We start from the raw sequence: 26,639 nt of genomic DNA on the forward strand, positions 1-26,639 counted from the left end.
TGACCCTGGGAGGTATGAGTTGCATATCACAGTGACAATCTCCATTTTAATTTTGCTAAATTCAAGGCCGTTCACGAAAAGAAAAGTACATAAATGTGAGGCTTTTGTTTTGGGATTGGTCATGAAGAGATCCTCCCAGTGTTTACCATGCCTGGCTAATCTAAGACAGACCCAAACTTGACAGCTTCACAGACTGAAAAACAAGTGCGCCAACTGCAGGCTTCGGGACAAATGTTCCTGGCTCCAGCAAAACCACTGGTACCTGACTGAGCATCCTCATTCATCATCATGTGAACACTGTGGGTGGGCCTTCCCTTTATTATTAGTCATTTCCCACGCTTACATACTATCACCATATGGGCGTGTTCAGTTAGATTTCGCTTTCCCTTTTATAATTTTAAGAAAATAGCCAGTTTGGATTAAGAAGACTTTCTTACTTGTTTGATAATGGAATGAATGATGACGGCTGCTCCTTTGGACAGCGTAAGCTTCTCAGTGCACTACGTGGTACAGACACCCAACCCAGGGGGGCAGGGTCAGCAATAAATGCTGGGTGTAGGGAATGACAAATTCGCACTGGTGCCTGAGCCAGGCAACTCTAATCTGAGCCTCATGTGCTAATAAGGTTCAGTAATCCCTATGCCCCTTTTTCTTTATTAGGTGTGAAATGGATATCAGTCTGGCCCATGGCAATGCTAATAAAATCCTTCTCCAACTTCTTAATTTTCAATTAAGAGACTTACTTCTGACTCTTCATCAGATCTATGATTTATGGGTCACTTAATGTTAACAGGCAGCTTTCTTAGGCTTTTCTTTTACTATCTCATTTAAGCTATGCCACGGGCCTTTGAGGTAAGTACTATTAGATATTTCTTAGGATGAGAAAATTGGGGCTCAAAAGAAATGTGTTATTTCTGTGGTCACAGGGCAAATCTTCAAAGCCAAGCTGGTCTGACTCCAGAGCTTATGCTCTTTCCATTATGTCACACAAACTGTCCAGAGTTTTATAAATGGTGGTTCTCATCCAAACACCAGCTGACTATTTAAGCCTTGTTCTTGTTCATCTGAGCAGGAGGGTCAGAGAATAGTGTGCTCCCTTCTTGCTTACAATACTTATTCTAGTCAAATAAGTAATTATTCAGTGACAGTGCAATGGTGTTGAGAAGTATGCACCGAAGGAATGTAAATATTTAGGAAATGCAGTCTTTGTATTAGGAAATTCCTAATTAGCTCTTGTATCCTCCAGCCACCTAGAAGCACACATTCCCTTGGGTGCTTAGCGGTTCCCTGTACTTGGAGTATATTTTCCTACTTCTCACTTAGTTTCCAAACTTTCTGCAGATACAGCTTAGGGAAAAACAAGTGAGCTTCATCTTTCTGGGTCATTTTCTTTGATTCCTGATTTATTTGGATGTCTATCCTTCACAAACCAACAATACCCAGTGCACAGTTCTCCTGCACCAAGAATGTGGTCATCTGCACCTTACCTCTCTGTCTCCCTCTCAACAGCATATGTAGCCAGACAATAACCTAGTCTTACTCATCTTTGTATTCCTCTCGTTTATGAGAGCCCTGAGCCAACAAGGCAAGAAGACAACACTATGCTGTCATTTGGGGGAGATCATGAAGTAGAGAGAGTAGAAGTTCCCTGGAGGCAGAAACCCGTAAGGTCAGTGTTGCTGAGGAAGGAAGCTTTTCTGAGGAGCTGGAACTTGCTCTGGACTTTGAAAGATGCTCTGGCTTGGGAGGTGTGAAGAAGCAGGAGGACACAGCTGCTGGGACTGGTAGAAAGCACCTGTTCCTTCCATCTTGAACCCAAACCTGCCTTTCTGTGGTTTCCACCAGTTGCTCCTAGCTCAATATGTTGAGATCATGTATAACCAGCCTAACCCTTTTCCAAACAGCCTTGCAGTGTTTGAAAAACCTTAGATTTCCCTGGGTTTTCTTTTCCTAGGGCTGGGTGTCTCTAATCGTCACTCCCAGGCTTTTCTGAGCTCCCCATCCAGGTACCCACAGCACTGGGCCACAAAGGAGGTCAGGACTAATGCTTCCATGTCTGGGATAGAGGCTAAGTACAAGGGGGACCCCCAAAACTCCAGAATTTATTTATAAAATATGTGTATTTATTCTAACATGTGTAAACTTCACCTTCAAAGTACTCTCCATTTGACGCAGTACACCTACCGAGACATTTTTTCCACTACTCAAAACAGTTTTTGACCTTGTCAGTATTGATGTTTTTTAGTCCTCCTGCTGTTTTTTGTCTCAACCCTTCCACATTGGCAACATGTTTCCCTTTGAGGACTTTTTTCATCTGGGGAAACAAAAAAAAGTTGTTCAGGCTGAGATTGGGTCAATAGGGAGGGTGGGGTAGAAGAGTCATGCTGTTTTTTTGGTCAAAAACTGTTGAATGCTCAGCATGGTGTGGGCAGGTGCACTCATAAATCACCCATATGCATTGGGCAAACCTGTTGAAAGACTCTTCAAAAAAAATTCACTGAAGCCAAATGCACCCTCTCAGAACAACACCAGCTGGTGCACTGATACACTCACCTGGCAGGGGAAGCCTGCACTACAAGGGGCCCACCTCCCAGAAGGTAATTCTGGGTGGTTTTTTTTTGGTTCCCTCCTCGTATAGGCTGTCCTGCACCACAACTGTCGGTGGCCACATGTACTCATTAATGCATGCTGACCTAGTGTCAGTGAGGACCACTGAATCCTTTTCATAGAGGGAAAACCATGTCTGCCTACCTACCAGTGTCATTTACTCTGCACTCATTCATTCCCTCCCTCCCTCCCTCCACAGATGCTCAGTGAGCATTTACTATATTCCAAGTGCTGTGTGAAGTGCTGGGGACATGAGGGCCAGCAGAGTGCCTGACATAAATGTGGAAGCTTGCATTTGTCTCTGTTGAGTGTCATCCTTTCACAGCAGGTTCAGGCTTCTGATATTTCTCTCTTTTCCTTCTGCCTCTCTCTATGCCTCTCTGTCTCCCCCAGCTCCAGAGAGATAGACAGACGGATACGTGCATATAGATAGATAGATAGAGCATGTGTGTGTGTATATGTATTTATAATTTTTTCAAGTGTTTGTGGTACACCCTTTGTGTTTTGATGAGGCTGATTGTGGTATAGGGAAGAAAATTTATCATCGGTGTAAACTATGGATTACAATCTTAGCTAATGTTAAAATCATAACTGCCCCAAGTTGCTAGGATAGAGGAAAACGGCGGGTGTTGGGGGTGGCGAGTGTTGGACAACAAATACGTAAAATGTGTGGGCTTTGTGTCAGACTCTGAGATCAGATGTGGATTCTATTACTTACTAGTTGTATGACTGACAGCAAACTTTAATTTCCACATGTCTCAGTTTCTTCTGCATATATCTCAGTATATTCAGGGATAATAATAGTTTCTGTTCCAAGGGTTGTTGTGATAATGAAATAAGATAATGTATGTAAAGTGTTTGTGCCTGGAGCACATCAAAGACTCAACAGATTATAGAAAAAAGTTATGTAAGAAAAGTAGCTCTCATATTGCTGGAAAGAAAATTAATTTTCAAGGAAGCAGAATGAGACACAATGATGCTGAAGTCCATTACGACCAGCGTCAGAGGTTGCTTGAACTAAAACTCTACTGGAATTTGACATTGACTTTTGATAGGCTTTAGCCAATATTGAGAAATGTTTTCACCAGAGCGAAATGGTTATTGTAACAATACTTGCTGACATAGAACTTGACTTGGATCAGTAGGTAGTTAAATTAATAGTGAAAAAAATAATGAAAATCTCTGACTCTGAAATGTGACTTTTTTAAACCTACTTTTTACACATTTCACTTTCCACAACAATTCAAAATAGAGGGTGTGATTTTCATACAATACGTAAGTGGCTTACATTTCTACCATATGAGTTAATTAAATAGCTGAGCACAACTTGTAGATTATATTTTATTGTTTTAAAGGCTTGGTTTTTTTTCTTGTACACTTATTTGGAGGACTTTAAAAATAATCCATGGGAACAACATTTCATAGACAATAACTTGCTGCTTCATCTTTAGCTCAGATGGTTCCTGTATTGACAAACTCTAGTTTGTTCTAATCAAACCAAGGGAGTCTACCATTGATGAAAGACTTAAGGATGTTGCCAAATTTGGTTTTGAAGGTACTTGGGATATTACTTATAATTTCTTAATGAATTCCAGCAGCTCTTTTTGATAATTAAGAAATAAGCAAAGTCCGCAGCAGCATGCCAGTACAGTGGAGTAATGGCTGTTAAAGACATGAGCTTTGGGACTATTTGGAAACAAATGGTCATTTCACCAGAAAAGTAAAACAAACTGAGCAGTTTTACTCAACTTTCCTTCTTCGGCTCCATGCCATATTTATAGGTCAACTCCGACTAGTCAGTCCTGGTGAGGTTTTTATTTGTCAGACACACGAACTTTCACTGTGGCAGTCCTTAGCTCTGTTCTCACTCTCTGCTCTGATAGCAGGTACGTGTTTATTTTCTTTATTGCAAGAAAGTGCTCCACTATTTTTTTCATATAAAATAAAGTTATAAAACAATTTGCAGAGCCGAAGCCGGTTAACTCCATGTCATCCTGGACAGAGACGGCAAATAAATGCATGTGAATTGTGTCTCCTCATTTTGTCTTTTAAGATTTAGTATAAGAATTTTGACTTAATGCATTTTATATTAATGGAAGCATTGCAAGCAATTTTAAGTGATGGATATTAGTTACTCTACCTCACTCAGGGTATAACTTCCTGAGTATTTTGTAAAATTAATTGTCTCATGATCCCATAAAAAAAGACTCACTTTCTACCCCTTATAACTACCTATAAGGTATTAAAGTTAAATAAAACAAGGCGAGGAAATGATCTCAGTAAAAAGGCCCTTTTTTAGTTGGACGATTGGAATGGATCTTATTGCCTATGTTGAAGATATGCTGAGTAATGAAATAACAAAGCTTTGATTAAATAATCAGTGTGCCACATGCAGATCAGAAGAAGTCTAGGAAAGGTGTCTAGGAAGAAGTCTAGAGCTTAAATTAGGCATTGTTCCTTTATCTAATTCTCAGAGAGTTATGCTCACAAACCCGTCAAGAGTAAGAACCTTACAGGTCATCTTCATTTTGGACATGAGAAAATGGAGGCTGCACATGAAAAAGTTAGAGGCCAGAGGGGCGACATGAAGGTCACCAGCAATTCAGGGGGGAAACCTGGATTTTTCTTACCATCACAATGTCATAGACGGCTTCATAACTCCTATCTCAGTAAGGGCCAGGAACAGCTTTAGCACTGTAGAGGCAGATGGTAAAAGAGAGAGGACACAGATCGTTGGACTAGGGAATGGAAGACATAGGTCAAGGCTGTTTCCCTAGTTCTTTGGACAAGTCACTAATGCTCTAAACATCAGTTTTCTCATTTATTAACTGGGTATGTGACTATTTGCTCATTTACCTCAATGGAACAGGTAAAATGTGTTTTTTTTTTTTGTGAAAGTGCTGTAACAACTAACAGTAACTGATATGTAAGATATTACAAAATACCATTGGCCACTTTTTTCCCTAAGGACTTCTCAACAGCTATCCAAGGCCGCCAAAAGTCCCGATTGACTACCACCCAAAGGACATGAGACAAAAAGCATTATCTGGCATCTCAAATACATCCTATTCACAGTGAAATCCTGAAGAAGTCTGCTTTCACTCAGCAAGTTGTGAACATTCGTTTCATTTATTTATTCATTCATGAACTCATTCATTGAACAAATGAGGCATAAAAATATTAGACATAGTCCTTGCCCTTCTCTAAAGGGGGTAACAGACTAATAAATGAATATGATTCAATATGGAAAATGTTGTATATTAAGGACTGGGGAAGAGTAAAAGAAGAAAGAAGTAAAGGGCTATAAAGAGGTTTTAAGAAAGAAGTGGTCTTGAAGGTTGAGTAACACTGAAACCTACTGAGAATGAGAGGACATGCTAAGATTTCCACTCAAGGAGGAGCCTCAATGAAGTCGTGAAAATGCGACCAGGCAGACATGTGGGGGCAATGTTGGGTTGACCAGTGAGCCAGAAAGTAGGGGAGACTCTTGAGAAATGGGTCTAGAAAGGCAGGATGTGGTCAGATCAGGAAAGTCCATGGTTAACGTGCTAGGGAGATTTGTCTTTATCCAAAAGACATGAGACTCTAACATTTGTCTTATAACTAGTTTCTTTTTCAGTTAAAAATGAGAAAGTAATTATTGAAATATTCAAACACTTCACACATGCAAAAAAAAAAAAAAGTTTGAAAAGCCCCAGTGAAGCCAAACCTCTGGACATGACAATCATTACCTTTAGGTAATTACTGTTTTAGACTTACCTCTGTGTACACATACTAACAGATCAAAAGAGAGAAATACTTTTTATACAAATAGGATGTATTCTGGTTTTGGCAACAAGGTCAGGGGAATTAACATAAATTCTACCCACCCTTCAATTCCATAGTTATGAGACCATGGACAGGCTAGATACATGTTTAAATATATAAATTAATTAAAAAGATAACTTCTGGCATGATGACATGCCAGAAATAAAGGCAGCTTTAGGTTTAAGCAGTAAACTTAGCAGATGCTGTAATGGTTTTGGAAGATGTTGGACTGGATAAGAGGATTAGAGGCGCAGGTCTGAATGCCCATGTAAACATGGGAAATGTGGCACTGGGCCTGAGGGAGGCAGGATGCTGGAACAGAGGTCCCTACTTAGAGCTGGGATCCTGGAAAGAAAAGATTGCTCCCTTGGTAAAAAGAGTAGTAAAAACCTACTCACTGGTTCAGGTAGAGTGACTAGAAAGTTTGTTACTTTTTGGAATTTTGGATGGGAAAATATGAGAAAAATTAAAGCCCTTGGCCACCCCAAATCATGTGAAGTTGGAATTTACATCACCAATTTAATGTCAGAATGTCCAAGCTGAGAAAGTAACATCAAAACTAACTCCAGACCAAAAGCAAAAGTAAAGTTGCTCTGTAGTAACACTTTTACATCTTAGGGTGCACAAGTATTCCGAGGAAAGAGGAGAAATAATTAAAACTTATAAATTCCATGGAAAAAATATCTTGAGAGAGAGTATAAATAGGAAAACTACTATTCCCATGAACTTGAGGTACCAGAGCAATGTGAGAAAGACTAGAAGATAAATGTGTTTCAAATGTTTAAAGTGATTAAAAACTGAAAAATCATGAGAGAACAGCACACTGTGAAGAGAGAGATTTGAAGGACAAATAGAGTTTCTAGAAATATAGACGTATCATTGTTATCTCCATGAATGAGTTATACAGCTGAAAGAAGACTAGTGACTTGGAAGAAAGAACTGAGAAAAATTACTTAGAATTCAGCAGACAGATATAGAGATAGAAAAAACAGAAACAAGTTTAAGAGATATGGAAGACATTATAGATAAGAAGAGAGAATGGAGAAAGGGTAATGCTTGAAGAGATAATGGCTTGGAATTTTCCAAAGCTGATTTAAAAAAAACTCCCAGTAGCTCTTAATCTGAAGACCCAGATACTCAATGGTACACTGGTAAATGTTTAACTACAAGTTGGCCGAGATAAACAGTTAACCCCGACTTGCAGAGTTTGCTGACTATTGTGCTGTCCGCACTGTCACAGTGGGTAATTCCAGGTGATCAGCTGGATTGTTTCACCTTGGGGGGGGTGCTGGGGGTGCGGGGGTGGGGGGTGCGGAGGCGGGGGGAGGAGACCTGCACGATGGGCGCTTGTGAGCTGGTGTGAGCTGACTCGGGAGCTGCGTAAGCTGGAATCCTTGTGAAATATGAAATATAAATAAAGTAAATGAACACATATGAACATTGTAATGCAACTTCACAGCACTCATGACAGAGATAATATCTGTATTATGGATGCAAGAGATAGATTCTCTTCTGAGGGAAAACTTAGTTTGATGGGGGACTTATTGGCAATAGGGCTGGAAGACAGTGGAATACCGTCCTCAAAGTACTGAGCAAAAGAAAAATCAACCTATAATTCTACACTTACTTTTATCACTTTTTAAGAAGTAATGTTAAAGGAAAAAAAGTTGAGGAGAGGTGAGAGAATTTACTAAGCACTGACGCTTGCTGAAAGAAGTTATTCAAAGGGATTTCAGGAAGGACAAAAAACCACTCAGAAGGAAAGGTTGGATAAAAAAATTATAACCATAAGTAAATATTTTATAAATAAGCATTTTCATGCTTCATCATTTATAAATAACCTATGATAAATAACAATGACTGATTTAGAAGGAGATTTAACAATAAGGTAGAATGAAATGAAATACAAGGAGGTCCCTGTAAAGCACTGTAGAGTTTGGCAAGAGCACAGAGTATAACAGAAAGCAGGAAAGGAGAAACAAGTAAAAACACCGATTCAAAATTGAAAAGGAAAGTAAATACATAGCACAAAATAGGAAGGCAGTAATGAGTTCAAATGTATCAGTAATCCAAATAAATTAACACACTGTATATTCAAATATTGAAAAGCAGAGATTCTCTTACTGGACTTAAAATATACAAGGTCTGCCTGGAAAAGTCCAGCCATTGTTGATATGAGAATGGTTTGTACTACATCAATGTAACCTGGCAGCCAAGGACAGTGGATTAGAATGGGCATGTGTGAAAAATGACCACTTCACTGTACTAGTCAGTGGGGGTGGTAGACACCATTGAGTGAGCATGTGGCAGTCACATTGGAAATGACTGAGCAAGTAGAGCAATGAATCTGTATTGAATTTTGCGTTAGGCTTGAACATTCCTCCAAGGAAACTATTTGGATGATTCACAAGGCCGCAGCTGTGGGCAACTGGTGACTGGCAGCTTCATCGCGACAATGCGCCCACTCATGCATCACATCTCATGCAGACTTTTTGGTGAAACATCAAATCACCCAGGTGACTCAACCCCCCTACAACCCAGATTTGGTGCCCTGAGACTTCTCACTTTTTCCAAAACTAAAATCACCTTTGAAAGGGAAGAGATTTCAGATGGTTGATGAGATTCAGGAAAATATTATGGGACAGCTGATGGTGACTGGGAGAACTGTGTGAGGTCCCAAGGTACCTACCTGCTCTGAAGGGGATTGTCCTATGTACAATGTTTCTTGTATTTTGTACCTTCTTCAGCAAATGTCTCTATTTTTCATATTAAATGGCTGGATACCTTTTGGACAGCCCTCGTACATCTATATGTAGCTCACAGAAAAATACAAATATGTGATAAAGATTTAAGAGCAAAAGATGAGGAAAGACATACTAATATTTAATAATAAATAATAAAAATACAATATACACTCTCACAAACACAGAGCAATATTATAGTAGCAATATTGTTATCAGATAAAAATATTAAGATACAAAGCATTATTAAGGAAAAAGAGGTTAATACACAGTGAATAATAAAGGTATCAGGAACAATTCACTGGGGAAATCTATCATCTCTTTATCTATTTCTCTATCTATCTATACCATCTATCTATATGCACGTATCTGTCTATCTATCTCTGTGGAGCTGGGGGAGACAGAGAGGCATAGAGAGAGGCAGAAGGAAAAGAGAGAAATATCAGAAGCCTGAACCTGCTGTGAAAGGATGACACTCAACAGAGACAAATGCAAGCTTCCACATTTATGCCAGGCACTCTGCTGGCCCTCATGTCCCCAGCACCTCACACAACACCTGGAATATAGTAAATGCTCACTGAGCGTCTGTGGAGGGAGGGAGGGAGGGAATGAATGAGTGGAGAGTAAATGACACTGATAGGTAGGTAGACACGGTTTTCCCTCTATGAAAAGGATTCAGTGGTCCTCACTGACACTAGGTCAGCATATGTAAGCGAGTACATGTGGCCATTGACAGCTGTGGTGCAAGACAGCCTATACGAGGAGGGAACCAAAAAAAAAAAACAACACCCAGAATTATCTTCTGGGAGGTGGGCCCCTTGTATTGCAGGCTTCCCCTGCCAGGTGAGTGTATCAGTGCACCAGCTGGTGTTGTTCTGAGAGGGTGCATTTAGTTGACTTTGGTGAACTTTTTTTATAGGCCATTTCAACAAGTTTGCCCATTTCATGATGGGTGATTTAGGAGCCCACACCATGCTGAGTGTTCAGTAGTTTTTGACCAAAACTGTCCTGACCCTGATGCCCCACCCTCCCTATTCACTGGATCTCGGCCCGAACAACTTTTTTTTTGTTTCCCCAGGTGAAAAGTCCTTAAAGGGAAACATTTTGCCGATGTGGGGGAGGTGAAACAAAATATGGCAGAAGCACTAAAAGGCATTAAAATTGACAAGTTCAAAAACTGTTTTGAGTAGTGGAAAAAACGTCTGGATAGGTGTAATGCATCAAATGCAGGGTACTTTGAAGGTGACTGAAGTTCAAACATGTAAGAATAAATACACAATTTTTTATAAATAAATTCTGAGTCTTTTTGGGGTCCCCTCTCATATCTACGCATCTATGGTAGATCTCACTGCAAGAAATATTTCTAAAAATTCTCTCTAGAATCCATATGCCCTGGTATACAGAATAATTTTTCTTCAATATGTCAAGCAAAAATCCTAAAATTTACTTGATTCGACTAATTTAGTGCACATGCTCAGACCTGAATTAATCCATACGGTGGCCAGGGCTGCAGTGACATTGGCTGCATTGTTTTAAATATTACTACCTTCTTTGGGCATCAGGAATCTGCAGATTCAAGCTTTCTTTCATTCTGAGGGGAATTTTTCTTTTAATAATCTTTGAGTGATTTTTGCTTCTATGTTTTGAATTCTACACCTAAGGGATGCCAAAAACTTGTCTTTGTTCCAGGTTATCTTTGTTATTTTTATATGTTTTCCCTTATTGTTTTAATCTCTGCCTTTTTCCATTGCATTTCCTGGGATTATTGTAAGCATTTTGGTGGGGGCGGGGTTACTGCCAGTAACTTGATTTTCAGCTTAATTAGTCTTATATTTGTCTTCTTAGTTTTGCAGTCTTCCTTTTCATCTCATTTAGCTCATTTTATTGAATTAACACACCTATGAAATTATTATATAGATGGAATCACTCATGGGGAACTTGCTCTTCCATGGTTATGGCTTTGGGCTGCCTGGGTCTTCTTTCACCTAGCTTACCTGCTGTGTTGCTGCCTTTTAATGCTTTTCTCTTTGTAAAATGTTTCCATGGTTACCACACCACGTGTTTTTATCTTGTTTATGTCCAACATAGGGTTCTTGATCCAGATTTTTTTTGCACTGATATATTATAGATGAATTATTTGATGCACTCTTCTTTCATCTTTCTGTTTACTGCACCTGGTTGGAGGTACATTTCCTTTCTTTCTTTCTTTCTTTCTTTCTTTCTTTCTTTCTTTCTTTCTTTCTTTCTTTCTTTCTTTCTTTCTTTCTTTCTTTCAATAATGGTTAAGCCATTACACTTTCCATTTTTTTAAAAATTATTTATTTATTTATTTTTAGACAGGGAAGGGAGGGAGATAGAGAGAGAGAAACATCAATGTGCGGTTGCTGGGGGTCATGGCCTGCAACCCAGGCATGTGCCCTGACTGGGAATCGAACCTGCGACACTTTGGTTCGCAGCCCGTGCTCAATCCACTGAGCTACGCCAGCCAGGGCTACGAGGTGAATCTTCTTTCATTGTGCAGATGAGGTTTGGGCTCTGGAATATTTTCCCCAGTCTAGTGTGGAGTCCCAGAGTCTTCACTCCATCAGAGAGAGTCAGCCCTGTTTATTCACTTCTCACCATTATCTTCCTGATAGGTATTTTCCTTCAAAAGAGGGAGAAGATGAGAGAGCCCTACTTAAGGTCTCTCCTTCCCACATTGGGAATATCAATACCAATTTTTAAGATTTTATGAAGTCACAAGCACTGCCTCTGGGAGACCTGGGGACATTTTAAGTCAGAATATGGTTTCCTTGGCCCTCAGTTTTTGATAGTTATGGCAGTAAGGTTTTCCCCTTTGTTTTTTTTTTTTTTTTTGGTTGGTGTTGATGTTTACCTTTCACCTGAACCATTTTTGTTAAGAGTTACAAAAGAGAATGATGTGATCAACTTTGCTTCCCAATATTTAACTAGAAGTCTATAGAAGGGTTTTCATCAGTGGAGATTCATGTTTTAAAGCATGATGGCAGGCACAGAAAGATGCTCAGGAATGTTCATGGAATAAATGAGTAAATAGTAAAAGGTGAAAGATTTAAACAATCTGAGGAGAAACCAGAGTATGAAAATGAGTGAATAGGAGAGGTACATAAATGAGAGTGTGGGTGGAGTGAGAACAGAAGATGCAATGGATGGATTGATGAATTGACTTTGGAATTCTTTTGAGCTAGAATGACATCCATTTAATCTGGTGTCTACCTTTGGGTAGATGTTAATGATGTGCAAAAGCATGAGTCTTAATCTACAGAGCCAGTTGTTGGAGAAGTGAACCATGAGCTATAAATGAAAGCTCATGGACTTAGGCACACTTTATTTTGTTGGTTGGGTGATAAACTTCTGACTTTGAGCAGATCTTGATTGTACCTTGCCTCATCCCTCCCCACCCCTTATACTCTCTGGCCCAGGTGCCACCACATAGATTGTGACTGACAGATCTACATGTACAGAAAAGAACATTAGGTCCTAATGAAATGCTCCCATACACTTGGTACTATGAATCTAACAAGCTGTAACAATATTAATTGGCTGGAGGTAAGCTTCCTCGAGCCTGAGAATCTGGTTCTCTCTCATCCTCCTAGATATTTTCTGAGTTTGCTTGAAGTTCAGGTGGTTGTAGACATGCAGCAGCCTTCAGATTAGGAAGGGAATTGGTTAGAACACTTGTCTTTGAAAGTGTCAGAAATCCAGTCTGCACTAGCATAAACAAAGTAAAACGCGTGAGAGAGATGCTGTTGCTTATTCCCTGAAATGACGGACCTAGAAAAAGAGGGGTTGTCCTCAGCATGATTCAGTCCAAGAACAGGCACATCAGGACTCCTTCTTCATCTCTCATTTCTGCTTCTCTCCCTCTTCCCTTCAGCTGACGGACTCCATGCAACTGCAGGAATCCAAGATCTTCCAGTCGTACAGCCTAGTGACCAGAGAGGAAAGAAAACTTGCTCCAGATCTTGTGACAAACCCAGGGGATGATTTTCATTGACTCAAACCAGTCATGTATCCAAATGTAGGGTGGGATTGTGGGATAGCAAATTGACAGCTCCCACCAGAAATAGGTGTTCCCTAAAAAAGCAAGGGAGGTGATAGTCTGAGCACATAAAATAACACATTTTCACTGAGGGGGAGAATGAAAGCCTCCATATGCTTTGCAGGAACAAAATTCACCCCTGCTGAGCTGTCAGGGGATATGACCCTTCACTCCCGTCCAAATATATGAGTGCCACTTGATACCTTTAGATTATTCCCATTTGCCAAGCCCACAAAACTGGCACTTCTCGATTTTGTAACCTCAAATAAAAGTGAACCCCATGATGTTTCCAGGTTCAGCTTAATTCCAACCAGTTGTCACTTCCTCCACCTAGGAGCTGGTATGGAAATAGGTATTAGGCCTCTGCTGCTTTGTGTTATGGCTAATGCACAAGAGAGACCCTTTTCTAGAACCAAAGAGCCCTAGTTGCACCACAGAGGATGAAGAAAGACTGCAGGGGACCAACTGGTTTTCGTTTGGACCACAATTAAGAGAAGGTTCACTTGCTCCAGTGCTTTTAAAATCAGCTCTGCTCCAAAGCACTTGGGTTATGTATTTGCCATCTTGCAGAAAGACTCAGTATTTGAGATTCAAGCCAAATGCTCTTTAGCCCACTTATAAAAGACACTGCTGCCCTGGGCCCTGCCGGCTGACTGGGCTGGCAGCCAGTTCCAAGACTGACCATGATAGCACATGCCATTTAATACACAGGGAAGAATGGTGACATGGTTTAGATTAGGAGCAATGCTAACCATGTACCAAATACCTTTCACATGGCTCAGGCACTATTTTTTCTTTAGCCAACTTTCTCTCATTGTTAAATAGCAAAACTCCACACTTTATTTTATTTTAAAAATATTTTATTTATTTTTAAAGAAGGGTAAGGAGGGGTAAAGAGAGAGGGGTAAGGAGGAAGAAAGAGAGGGAGAGAAGCATTGATATGAGAGAAATGTTGACCTGCTATCTCTCGGATAGGCCCTGACTGGGGATGGGGAATCAAACTGGTGGCTTTTTGCTTTGTGGGACAATGCCCAAGCAACTGGTCATGGCAAGCAAATTTCACATTTTAGAAGGAACAATTGCTTATATTATTTCACTATTTAATAAGTTGATAGGTAGCATATTGTTCCTGCAGATTCAAAGATTAAAAAATCAGTACCCTGGAAGAAAATGTAATAAAATTCTGAAGACTACGGGAAGATTATGAGTGACTAATTTGGTGACTTTAAATTTCATGAGGTAGAATTTTTTTGTTTAATTTTGTGTTTTCCTATTTTCTATCTAGCATTAAACACTCATCAGATATGCTTGACACACAGTAGGTACTCATCAGATATTTGTTGATGAATAAATAAGTAAATGAATATATTAAACTTTCTAGGAGGAAGAAATGACCAACGATTAAAATAAAAATCCAGGCAAAGCCAAGTTTAAATATGTGCTTTCCTACAAAGGGAGTTCATTGCATAAGAGGAAAATTGGTCTAGTTTTCTCTATTCCCAATTTTACCCGGAATGAGAAGTGGAAGTTCCAAACCCTCAGATAAATGAATTGTCCTTGCAACGTGTCTATCTTACCACAAGATGCTAGATGTTGTAGGATCCCCACCTGCCAGTTTCTAGCTGTAGCTTCCCAACTAAAGTGTTTCAGGGTAAATTTGGTTAGTTTTTAGTCACATGTACGACTCAAGTGACGATACGTTCCTCAGAGTAACTCAGAATCCTCACATCAGGTTTGGTATTTATAAAGTTAGGATAAGTTATGTAATTTGTGGGGGCTCAGTACAAAATGAAATTGTGGGGACCTTGTTCAAAGATGATTAAAAATCCAGACAGTGACAGCACAGCATTAAACCATGCACAGGCCCTTCTGAGCTGGGGGCCTATGGGACTGCATGGGTGGCATGCCCACAAAGCCGGCCCTTAGAAACTCCTTGTCTTCTGGAGACTCTTGAAGCACTGGTGAGTTCATATTCACAGCAAGACCCTACTGGAATAGCCCACTGGGCTATTTTAATATTTCAAACGTGGTGACGAGCAGCAGGAAAATGTGAAGTACTAGCGTAGGGGGGACTGGGACCTCGGAGCACTGTCTTCCAGTCTGCGGCATCCTCCAGCAGCGAGATCACAGCTGAAAATTCCAGGGACATAACTTGCTTCCACTCACTGTTAAAATAATGCCCTTGGATCTTACATTGAATTTTTAGCATTTTGCTTTGGTATAACCTAAGAGTTATATATCTAGGCCACTTAAAATGTCTTCAATGAGTAACAACCTTTATTTGTGGTAAATACTTTAGGAAAATGTATTCTATTGATCTGAAAATCCATCACAAAAAGAAATTTCAATAACTCACATAAGAGACTGAATTCTGCCCTGATTTAGTTTGAGTACATATCATTAAAATAATGATTTACAAGATGATTTATATGCAATTAATTTTAGATTTATTGTAATTATTTTTTTGGTTTATTGAGCTATAATTTACATATAGTAAAAATCAACCTTTTTTGGTGTACAGGTGATGAATTTTCACAAACTTACACAGTCAGGCAATTATCCGTACAATCAAGATACAGAACATGCACAGCACCCCCAAAGTTTCCTTCAAGCCCCTTCAAGGTCATTTGCCGTCCTCACCCCAGACCCTGGGAACCACTGATAATTTGCCTTTCCATTTTTGCCTTTTCTGGAATGCTATATGTAAGAAATAATTTACATGAAAGTCTTTTAAATTGGCTTATTTTGCTTATTATAGTATTTTCTTTGCTTTACACCCTCACCAGAAGTATTTAGTAATGATCTTTTTAAAAAAGGCTAATAGGTATGCAGTGGTGTCTCATTGCTGTTTTAATATGCATTTTCTTAATAACTAATGATAGTAGCATTTTTTTTTCATGTGCTGTTTACTCTGTGTATCTTCTTTGGTAACGCATGTTGTTCAAATCTGTTTTCTGTTACTTTCTATTTATTAAATATGTTTACCTTTTAATTTTTTCCTAGCTTAGTAAGATATAATACGTATAACGTTGCATAATTTTAGGGTGTTAAACATAATGATTTGGTATATGTATACACTGCTAATAATTACCACAGTAAGTCTAGTTACCATCCTTTGCCTTACATAAATATAACTTTTCTTTTTTCAGTGGGAACTGAGCCATCAGAAAAGACAGCTGTCATCATGGTTTTATTCAAATGGTAGTGTAAAAGGAATGGGAAAGACCTGAGAGCCCCACTTGCCCAGGAATAGACTAGAATGAAGGCTGCCCCAACACTCAACTTCCTCTTATGATTTAAAAATGTAATTTTCATTTGGTACCCCGCATTTTTCATGGAAGAGTTTGTGGGGTCACTTATGGCACCAACAGGACATTTTGGCAGTGCTTTACCAGGAGACCTGCCTTGGGGCAGAGGATGTCCTCCTCACTGCTCCGGACCACCATGAGAGCTCTCGGTACCCTGCTATCTGTCCAGGTGAGTGCGATGCAAACAAGGGAAAGGCAGGTTCCAAGGAGGCTAGCATGAGCCCCTATGAATCGCTCCTCCTTGTCCATGCACTGCCTTTTCAGAGGCTCTGGTGGCTCTGCTCACTTCTGTCTGTTTTTCTTCTGCTCCTTCCACTGCTGTGCTCTTTGGTCCTTCTTCATCCTTGAGTCCACCTCCTTGAAATGACCTCTGACTCCCGCTGACTGGCACACTCTGCAGCCCACACCTTTTTTTGACTACTTCATAGGTGACTTGGTATTTCTCCTTGCCAAGCCCAGCCTCCTGTGCCAGTTTCTGTCATTCTAAGATGTCCACCATGTTCGCCACAGCCTCTGCCTTCTTCTTGGTTGGCTCCAGCATCTTCGGCATCCTCAGTTTCTTTCTGGATTTAACTTCAGTCACTTTCCTGGTGGGACGCACATTGATTTGCCTCCAGTGTTTCCGGTAATGCTCTACTTTCTTCCTGTCAATAGGCAATTGTCATGTCCTGTGATGTTTTCCTCCTGCCACAAACTGCTCTGGGAGCTCCCCACTTATCCTCAGTAAATGAATACTGGCCAAAAGAGTTAACTGTGTGGCCCCTCTTGGCCTTTTTGGGAAGAGGCAATAATAGTACCTAAAGCAAGGCCTTCAGGGTCCAGTATCTGATGTTTCACTAGGTCCTCAATGGACACTCTCTCAAACTCATCATCATCTGACTTAGGTCCACAGCATCGCTTCTCATCATGGCCTGGTTCCCAGCTCTCTTCATCCTCATGGCTGCTGCTATCACTGTCTGAGCTGTCAGCTCTCTCTTCACCCCCAGGGCCAGAGGCAGCCTCTGTCCCTGATGGAGCCCCTGCCTCCTTAGGGGGCCTTACCCTGGCACCAGAAAGATTCTCTCAGTCTTCAAATTGGAAGATGGCGGCGGCAGTGGCTGCAACTGCCTCTTTGAATGGCTCTCACACAGGAGCTGGGCCTGACTGACCCCTGGAACCTCAGCAGCGTCATCCTCAAGCCCACTGAAGCCATCCTTTGAGAACCGCAGGCTGGCTTGTTCAACCTCCAGGACTGCCTTTTCCTTCAATGGCACCAGCAGTTGATTCTCTTGTTCCTTCTCTTTTTTATTATCTTCTGTTTCAGCAAATTGTAAACAAACGCCTTTGGTCCTTTAGACTCTGCGGCCTTCTGACTCCTGCCAGCTTCTCTGGATCCAGGTCTTAAATGTTTGGGAGTATTCAGCAGTGAAACCACGGGGTCCTGTGCTTTTCTTTGTTGGTAGGTTTTTGATTACTCCTTCAGTCTCCTTAATCATTATGTCTGTTCAGATATTTTGTTTTTTCATGATTCAGTCTTGATTGGTTGTGTGTTTCTAGGAATTTATCTGTTTCTTCTAGGTTGCCTAGTGCATTGGCATGTAACTGTTCATAGTAGTCACTTATGGTCCTTTGTAGCCGTCATGTCCTCTCTTTCACGTATAATTTTTATATATTTGAGTCCCCTCTTTTTTTTCTGGCTAGTCTAGCTAAAGTTTTGTCAATTTTGTTTATCTTTTCAAAGAAACACTTTTTAGTTAGGTTGATATGTTCTATTGTTTGTTTTGCTGTTTTCCAATTCATTTATTTCTGCTTTAATCTTTATTATTTCTTTCCTCCTGCTAACTTTGGGCCAACTTTGTTATTCTTTTTCTAGCTCCTTGAGGTGTAGAGTTAGCTTGTGTATTTGAGAACTTTATTTTTTTATGTATGTGTTTATTGCTATAACATTCCTTCTTAGAACTGCTTTTGCTATATCACACAAATTTTGGTATATTGTGTTTTCATTTTTGTTTATCTCAAGATAATTTTTTATGTGTCTTTTGGATGATTCTTTGATTTTTTTGGTTATTCTGTTGTGCATTGTTTAATTTCCATGTGAATTTCCCAGTTTTTCTCTTGTTATTGATTTCTAGTGTCATACCATTGTGGTCAGAAAAGATACTTGGTGTTATGTAAATTTTCTTAAACTTCCTAAGACTTATTTGGTGGCCTAACATATGATCTCTCCTAAAAAATGTTTCTTGTGTGCTTGAAAAGAATGTGTATTCTGCTGTTGTAGAATAAAATGCTTTGCATATGTCTGTTAGGTCTATTTTATCCACAGTGTTCTTCAATCTGCCGTTTTCTTATTGATTCTCATTCTGTGTTACCTATTCATTGTTGAGAGTGGGGTATTAAAGTCCCCAACTATTGCTCTTTATTTCTCTTTTTAGTTCTGTTAGAATTTGGTGCTTTATACATTTAGGTGCTTTGATGCTGAGTATCTGATTATTTACAAATGTCGAATCTTCTTGAGGCCCTTTATTATTATATAATGACATTATTTGTCTCTTTTGACCATTTTTAGCTTAAAGTCTGTTTTCTTAAAGTTGCCCCTGGTTTCCTTTGGCTACCATTTACTTGAAATATCATACCATCCCTTCACTCTTAGTCTACATGTGTCTTAAAGATAAAGTGTGTCTCTTTTAAGCAAAATATCATTGAATCTAGGTTTTTTTAATCCGTTCAATGTCCTTCAGTTGTAAACTTTATTTACATGTAAGATGATTGTTGTTAGCTAAGGACTTAATATTGCCATTATCTTCAATGTCTTCTGACTACTTTGTCGATCCTTTGCTCTGTGCTTCTTATTTGTTCTCTTCTTTGGTGACTTAATGAATTTCTGTAATGGTATGTTTTGTCTCCTTAATCACAATCTTTTGTGGAACTGCTACAGGTTTTTCCTTTGTGGTTACCATATGGCTTACATAAAATATATTTATAGCATCCTATTTTAAGTTTATAACAAATTCAATAGCATTTCAAAATTTTACACTTTTACTTCTTCCCCACCCCCACATTTTAGGTTATTGTTATTACAATATACATTTTTATTTTATGCATTCAGTAACAAACTAATGTCATTATGGTTATTTTTAATAAATTTGTTGCTTAACTTTTGAACAAGAGTAGTAAGTGAATTATGCATGACCATTACAATATTATAAAATCTAACCTTGAACATGTATGAGGTCTGTCCAGAAAGTACTCATCCACGTAATGTGAAGAATAGAGACATTTATTGAAGAAGACACAAGAAACATTATACATAGGACAATGACATCTCACTCCCCTTCAAAGTAGGCATCTTGGGACCTCACACAATTCTCCCAGTGTCTCTTCCACTGTTCAAAAACTCTGTAAAATCTTTTGTTGGAATCCCCATTAGCTGTCTTGTCATATTTTCCTGAACCTCCTCTGCAGTCTGAAATATCTTTTCTTTCAAAGGTGATTTTTGTTTTGGAAAAAGCCAGGAGTCACAGGGGGCCAAGTCTAGGCTGTAAGGGGGCTGAGTCATCTGGATGACTTGATGTTTCACCAAAACCTCTGCCTAAGACATGATGCATGAGTGGTCGTGTTGTCATGATGAAGCTGCCAGTCACCAGTTACCCATAGCTGTGCCCATTTTCATGTATTGCATCTCTCAACTGATGAAGAACATTGAGGTAGTACTCCATATTAATTGTTTGGCCTGGAGGGGCGTACTCATGATGGACAACATCTTCCCAATCAAAAAACACAGCTAACATGGTCTTGATCTTGCTTTGATTTTCCTGTGCCTTTTTCAGGCGTGAAGAACCTGATGACTTACACTGGGACAACTGGGCCTATTTTCTGGATCATATGAGTCTCCTGTTATGACCTTCTTGAGGAAATCTGGTTCATTGGTAGCGGTTTGAATCAAGTCATTAGCAACTGCAGCACAATGTTCCTTCTGCTCTGGTAGCAGAAGTCACAGAACAAATTTTGCCACAATACATTTAATGCCAAGATCCTGCATCAAAATCTCAGACACTGCAGTTTTTGGAATTCTCAGATCAGCTTCTAGGTCTCACACTGTCAGTCACTGATCTTTGTTGATTGAAGCCCATATACGTTCAACTTCTCAAGTGTTCTGCTTGTTGTAGGCCTTCCAGAACATGGATCACTTTCAACAAATTCTTGACCATCTTTGAAGTGTGTAGTCCACATTTTTATGGCATGGCATTCATTGCATCATCCTGAAAGCCTTCTGAATCAACTGACTAGTTTCGATGGAGGAATGTTAAAGCTTAACACAAAATTTGATGCAGATTTATTGCTCTATTCACTCAGTCTTTTTGAATGCAATGGCCACACAGTGCACATGATCACCCAATGGCATCTACTGCCCCGATGACATCATCATTATTCACACATGCACATTCTAGTCCACTCTCTTTGGCTATCAGGTTATATCGATATTGCACAAACCATTCTCATTATATTAACAATGGCTAGACTTTTTCCAGACAGACCTTGTATATACCATAGTTTTGTAACTACATTAATTTTTTTATACTGCTCATTAGCATGCTTTTATTTACTGTTGGCAGAGCTAACAGCTCAGCTCTACCAAGATTAGTATATTGGATCTACTAAGATCTGAGCCCTGGTTACTGTAAGCTCTATTCCCCTCCTCCCTCATAATCTTATCTCCAGTGGTTAAGCCCCACAGATTCCCCCATGTAATCCTTGTGAGATGAGACGCAAGTGGGCATTCTGTGAAGTGACCCACAGTACTGGGGCAGCTGCATGTTCAACCTTGGGCTCTCTTTTTCCTACTGGAGAAAATGTGGATCCAGTTGGACCCTCCTGGTGCAGAACTGCACTGGCCTGAAGGGAGGATGGTATGGTCAGAGTGTAGCTTCTCCTCTTACCCACAATATGGACCTTCTCAGCCCCGGTAGTCTGGGAGGGGGTGCTTTAGCATGACTTCTATATTTTTGGATTTTCACAATGGTGTTTTGTATATGTATAGTTGTTAGTTGGCCTCTCTTTGAGGGAATGACCTATATTATCATCTTAATGATGTTACCTTTCTCTTTGAGAAAAAAGGGTTGTTTGTTGACTTGTTATTAAGTTTTAAGTGTTCTTATATATTCTCATTATTGGTCCTTATCAGACACATGTTTTGAAAATATTTGCTCCCAAATTCTGTTGTTTAAAAAATTTTCTTAATTTTATTTTTCAAAGAAATGTTTTTAATTTTAATGAATTCCAACTTATCAATTTTTTCTTTTATAATTTATTTTTTTTGCTGTATGCAAGAAATCTTTGCTTAAAACAGGTCATAACCCTGGCCATTGTGGCTCAGTTGGTTAGAGTGTCATCTCATAACCAAATGGTTGAAGGTTCAATTCTGGTTAGGGCATATATGTAGGTTGCAGGTTTGATACCCAACCTGAAGTGTACAATCTTTGGCCCGAGTGTGCATGGGAGGCAACCAATCAATGCTTCTTTCTTGCATTGATGTTTCTCTTTCTCCCTTCCTATCTAGGAGCAATGTAAAAAATGTCCTCAGGTGAGGATTTAAAAAAAAAGATCATAAATAGTTTTCCTTTGTTATCTTTAAAAGTTTTATGGTTTTATGTTTGACACTTAAATCTATGATTTTTTAAATTTATTTTTTTGTATAAGGAGCAAGGTATGGAAAAAGTTTATTTGTTCTTCATTTGGATAGCTACTTGTACCAGTACTATTTGTTGAAAAGACTGCTATGTATCCACCTTGTAAAAAAAGTAATTTGCCATATACCTATGAGTATATTTCTGGACTCCATTATGTTCCATTGATCTATGTGTTCATCTTTCACCAATATCACAATATCTTGGCTACTGTACCTTTAGAGTAAATCTTGAAATTGGATTCTATGAGGTTTCCAACTTTGGTTTTTATTTCTACATTATTTTGGCTGTAGTGGAGCCTTTGCTTTTTCATATATACTTTTTAAAATTAGCTTTTTGACTTTTGAAACATTCTACTGGATTTTGATTAAGATTGCTAAAATTTTTATTAGTCAAGAAATTGTCTCCACCCCCTTAAGAGACATTCCTGCAATGATTTCCTAGAGTCTGCCTCTATTTTCCATCACCTGGAATGACATTCAGGGCATGAAAGTAGCATGAAGGTGGCCCTGAAGTTGGGGTTGGGACCTGTGGACTCAGGCTGTCTGCAAACAGGAGGGACTTAGTGCTGGACAGTAACTCGGGCACAGCCAGAGGTGATGTTAGGAGGGAGGCCAACTGCGTATTGTTTATTTTAGCCTTGAGTAGATTAGAGTTAACTTGCTTGGTTTGTGCTACACCTCTCGGAGGGAAGGCACTACTGAAATGTGAGAAACAGTATGAAGTTTCCTTAATTATTTTAAATTTTTCTCCTGTTTTTGCTATTTTGGAAATCTCACTCACCCATCATTTACTCTAGTTGTCTCTCATTCTGTACCCTTTATTTTTTTCCTTCCTTCACTCCAAATTCTTACAGAAATTTCTGATGTTCCTTAAAAGCAATGTCCTCTAAAGATTGGAAATGTGAAATAAATATATTTTGGTAGATGTTTTGAGATAAAAAAATCAAGCATTAAATTAATCACAGTTATTGTCATGTGTTTTTTATGATTAATTGTGGGATAAAGTATTTCAACAACCTAGGGACGTTTTCCCTGGTTAGACCTCAGTGTTAATCCACAACTTCATCTCCGAATAGCAGGGTCTCTGCAGTGAATCTTTTACAGCTTTGTGGCATCATCGAATTTCAGATTTTCTTTCTTCCTTATGCCTGGCAGCCATGGACCAATTAATCTGAAAACATGAACATTTGGGAAGAATATTCTTCGGTGACTCAACAGGGTAACAGATGGCAAAATGTTCAATGTTTATTTCAAATCCATTTCCACATTGGATTCACATCCAGGAGTGTTTAAAAACAGTTTTATTTGGATAGAGACTGTTGGTCACTGTCACACAACAATCTGTGTTGAGAGTATCATTTGAGTTACAACTTCTTTGACAGGTGTCAGGCAGATGCCGCAATTTTGGGGATCACGGATATGGCTCACTGTCCTTCCTGCTTCACATTATATTTTACTTATCAAGGATATATTTATGAATACTGCTTTTTAACACCATTCATTCATTTCATTCATAGTAGGTGTTAATCACTTACTATATCTGACAATGAAAAGACACAACAAAATGGGCTACAATTAAGGACTCTAGAGTCTATTAAATTTAGTTACTTTGTCCATAAAACTTAATCCTATTAAAGCATTTTGCTAGGTAATCTAGCTTTGTTTTTGTTGGGCAGGACTTTCACTCTACAGAGCCTTGAAGATTGTGTTGGAAGCTGGTTTGGTGACTAACTACCAGAGGCAGATTTGCCTAAAAGGAAATAAAACGTATTTCAGACCCCTTCTTGCTTGCACAGATTCTTTCCAAAGCTCTGGGAGGAGCCCCATAAGGTTGTTTATATGGTCATAATTTTTGTAAAATTTGGACATGTATGATATTTTAACTATAACTGGTTAAGACTGCTACCTCTCTGTGTTCTGAATTTCTGCCTGTCATTCCTGTTCTCACACTGGAGGATAACTGCCCACGTTTTGGGGTATCAGGTAAGTGAAAGTTTAGTTAGTGTTCACTGAGTTTGGGCTTAGTAAGGTGTATTTATGGTTTGTAGTGTAATCTAAAAATAGTTTTCTAGCTGTTGCTTATAGGAATGATGTAGAAATATAACTACTGCTCACTGAAATGACTCCTGTAGGGTTTTTTAAAAAAGATTTTATTTATTTATTTTTAGAGAGAGGAAAGGGAGGAAGAAAGAAACATTAATGTGTGGTTGCCTACTGGGGACTGGGCCAGCAACACAGCAATACACCCTGACTGGGAATCGAACCGGTGATTCTTTGGTTTGCAGGCTGGTATTCAATCCACTGAGCTACATCAGCCAGGGCTGTTAGTTCCCCCAGGGTTTTTCACATGAAGTTGCCAATAGAGAAGTCATAGTACACAGCAGTTTGTGGCATGGAAAACATGTGGGTGTGGAAGGAGAATAGAGTTTAAAGTGTGGGGATCTAGAATCCAATCTGTGGAAAATTCTCCTAAGTTGTAGATGAGAAAAATCGTAAGCAATAGCTTTAACTCTCATCAATGCTTAAACAACATGCAAGTTCTGTTTCTTGACAAAATTATATTCCTTCATGCAGCATATGCAACTGTAAACACGCCACAGAGCCTTTTCTTTGTATTTTTGGAAATGTGAGAAATAGAATTTGTCAAAATTTCTGTTTTTGTAGGGCTGAAACTGTAGCTATATTATACGTAGATGATATACCTATGTGACATCCTATGTTTTATGCATGTTAATATGTTAAATAGCATCTTAGCATAACATTATCATCAATAGTTATAAAGCTGAAACAAATTGTTTTGAGTTATCAAGTATAAAAACTAAATTTGGAGCAATTATTTTAGGGAAAGTCTAAATTAAGACTTTTTTTCTGTGTTGAAAATAATATTACAATATTTTTTGTCATATGAAAAGACAATCAGAGTAACAGCTAAAAGATGTAGGACAAAAAATATTATGCAGATGTATCAGCCACTTAATTGAGAAAATGTTATGTTGACTTTCTGGATTTTGTATGTTTTGTTAACTTTTAAAATCTGAGGTTTGTTTTGATTGGTTTTCTTAGTCTAAATAAACACACATCTGCTTAGTTTTATATTAGTAATTTTGCATTATTTCTCCTGAAGGTATCTCTCAAAATTTATAAGTTTCAGGCCTCACAACACCTAGATCTGCTCTGTATCTGCCCCTGATTTTATTTTCATTGTCCAGCGATTTCTCAAGGGAGAGTAAACCCTGAAACTAAATTAATCTTCTGTGAGGAAATGAAGAAACAGTTTGAGGAATGCTTCGGTGAAGGGTGAGGGTAGGATAAAAATAGAGGAAAAGGGAAGTTTATGAGTTGGCCACTTACATGGCTGATTTAGAGTTGGTAGTGAACTGAGAGAAGGGAAACATGGGAAGTAAGAAAATGGGGAACTGGGTAGGAGAACGGGGCAGCAAGACTACTTAGCTTGGTACACAGAAAGAATACAGAAGTTGGTCAGGAAGCAAGTTCCCGGATCCACTCAGTTACTACCACGGGGCGTCCTGCAGCCTCCTTTGTAAAATGGAAAGAATAATACCCTCCAGGATGTTGGAACTGAAAACAACTACATCCAACCTGAAGTCCACAGCAGGGCCCCATAGCTATTACCACGGTTGCTGATTCAATCAACTGTTGTGAAGGAGGGGAGGCAGGTACAGCAAGACGCAGACTATAAGATCTTGAGAAAAGCCTGAGAGACAAATGTGAACTAAAGATGAGGCCAGGCTTTGTCCACTTGTGAAGGAACATGTCGAAAATGCGAACACATGAAGAGGCTGAAAACTGATTCGGGTCATATAAGGTAAAACAGGAGAACTGGGAAAACGGATTCTGCATACTCTGACCGCTACATGATGAGAAGAAAAACACGTGCCTCTCTGATGGTGGTGGGGGAGGAGGCACAGGAAGAGAACGGACGAAGCCTCATAGGGCTGTTAGGTTAAAAAGTTTGAAATTGGCGGTGCCAACAAGTGTGTGGGTATTTGGCCAAAAGGGGGAATGTCAGTGTTATCTCCGTCTATCAGGCTGCTGAATGGCTAACTGCAGGGCTCGTGCATATCAGCACTGGGATACCGATAGACTCCGGGCTAAAGGAACACGCAGAGGCTCCATTCAGATAATGGGGAGTAGGGTTACCATGGAATTTTGCAACGAATGACTGAGGTCAGCAAGCAAAAGTTTCAGTTTTTATCTGGTCTTTATTTTTGCTGAAATTGTGAAAAAGAAAAAGCGGGTCATCACAGAAAAACAACCCATTCATTCCCTTTAGGGATAAAAAATGTACTCCAGTTGGCTTCTGCTTTAGGGAAAGTTCAGTTTGAAATGTTGACTTCTCAGCCTATAAATTAGAACCCACATATTTACATGTTCCATTTACAAAGAGATGGAAAGTAAAATTCCTTTAAAATTTATCTTGCTTGCAATGC

The 26,639-nt window shown here is 39.2% G+C and overlaps 1 pseudogene; it reads right to left on the reverse strand.

The window, feature by feature from the left end:
- Window positions 1–16,757: 16,757 nt before the first annotated feature.
- LOC114514830 lies at window positions 16,758–25,962 on the reverse strand (annotated as a pseudogene).
- Window positions 25,963–26,639: the final 677 nt, after the last annotated feature.

The sequence above is a fragment of the Phyllostomus discolor genome, chromosome 7 (assembly GCF_004126475.2).
Source record: "Phyllostomus discolor isolate MPI-MPIP mPhyDis1 chromosome 7, mPhyDis1.pri.v3, whole genome shotgun sequence".
NCBI lineage: Eukaryota > Metazoa > Chordata > Mammalia > Chiroptera > Phyllostomidae > Phyllostomus > Phyllostomus discolor.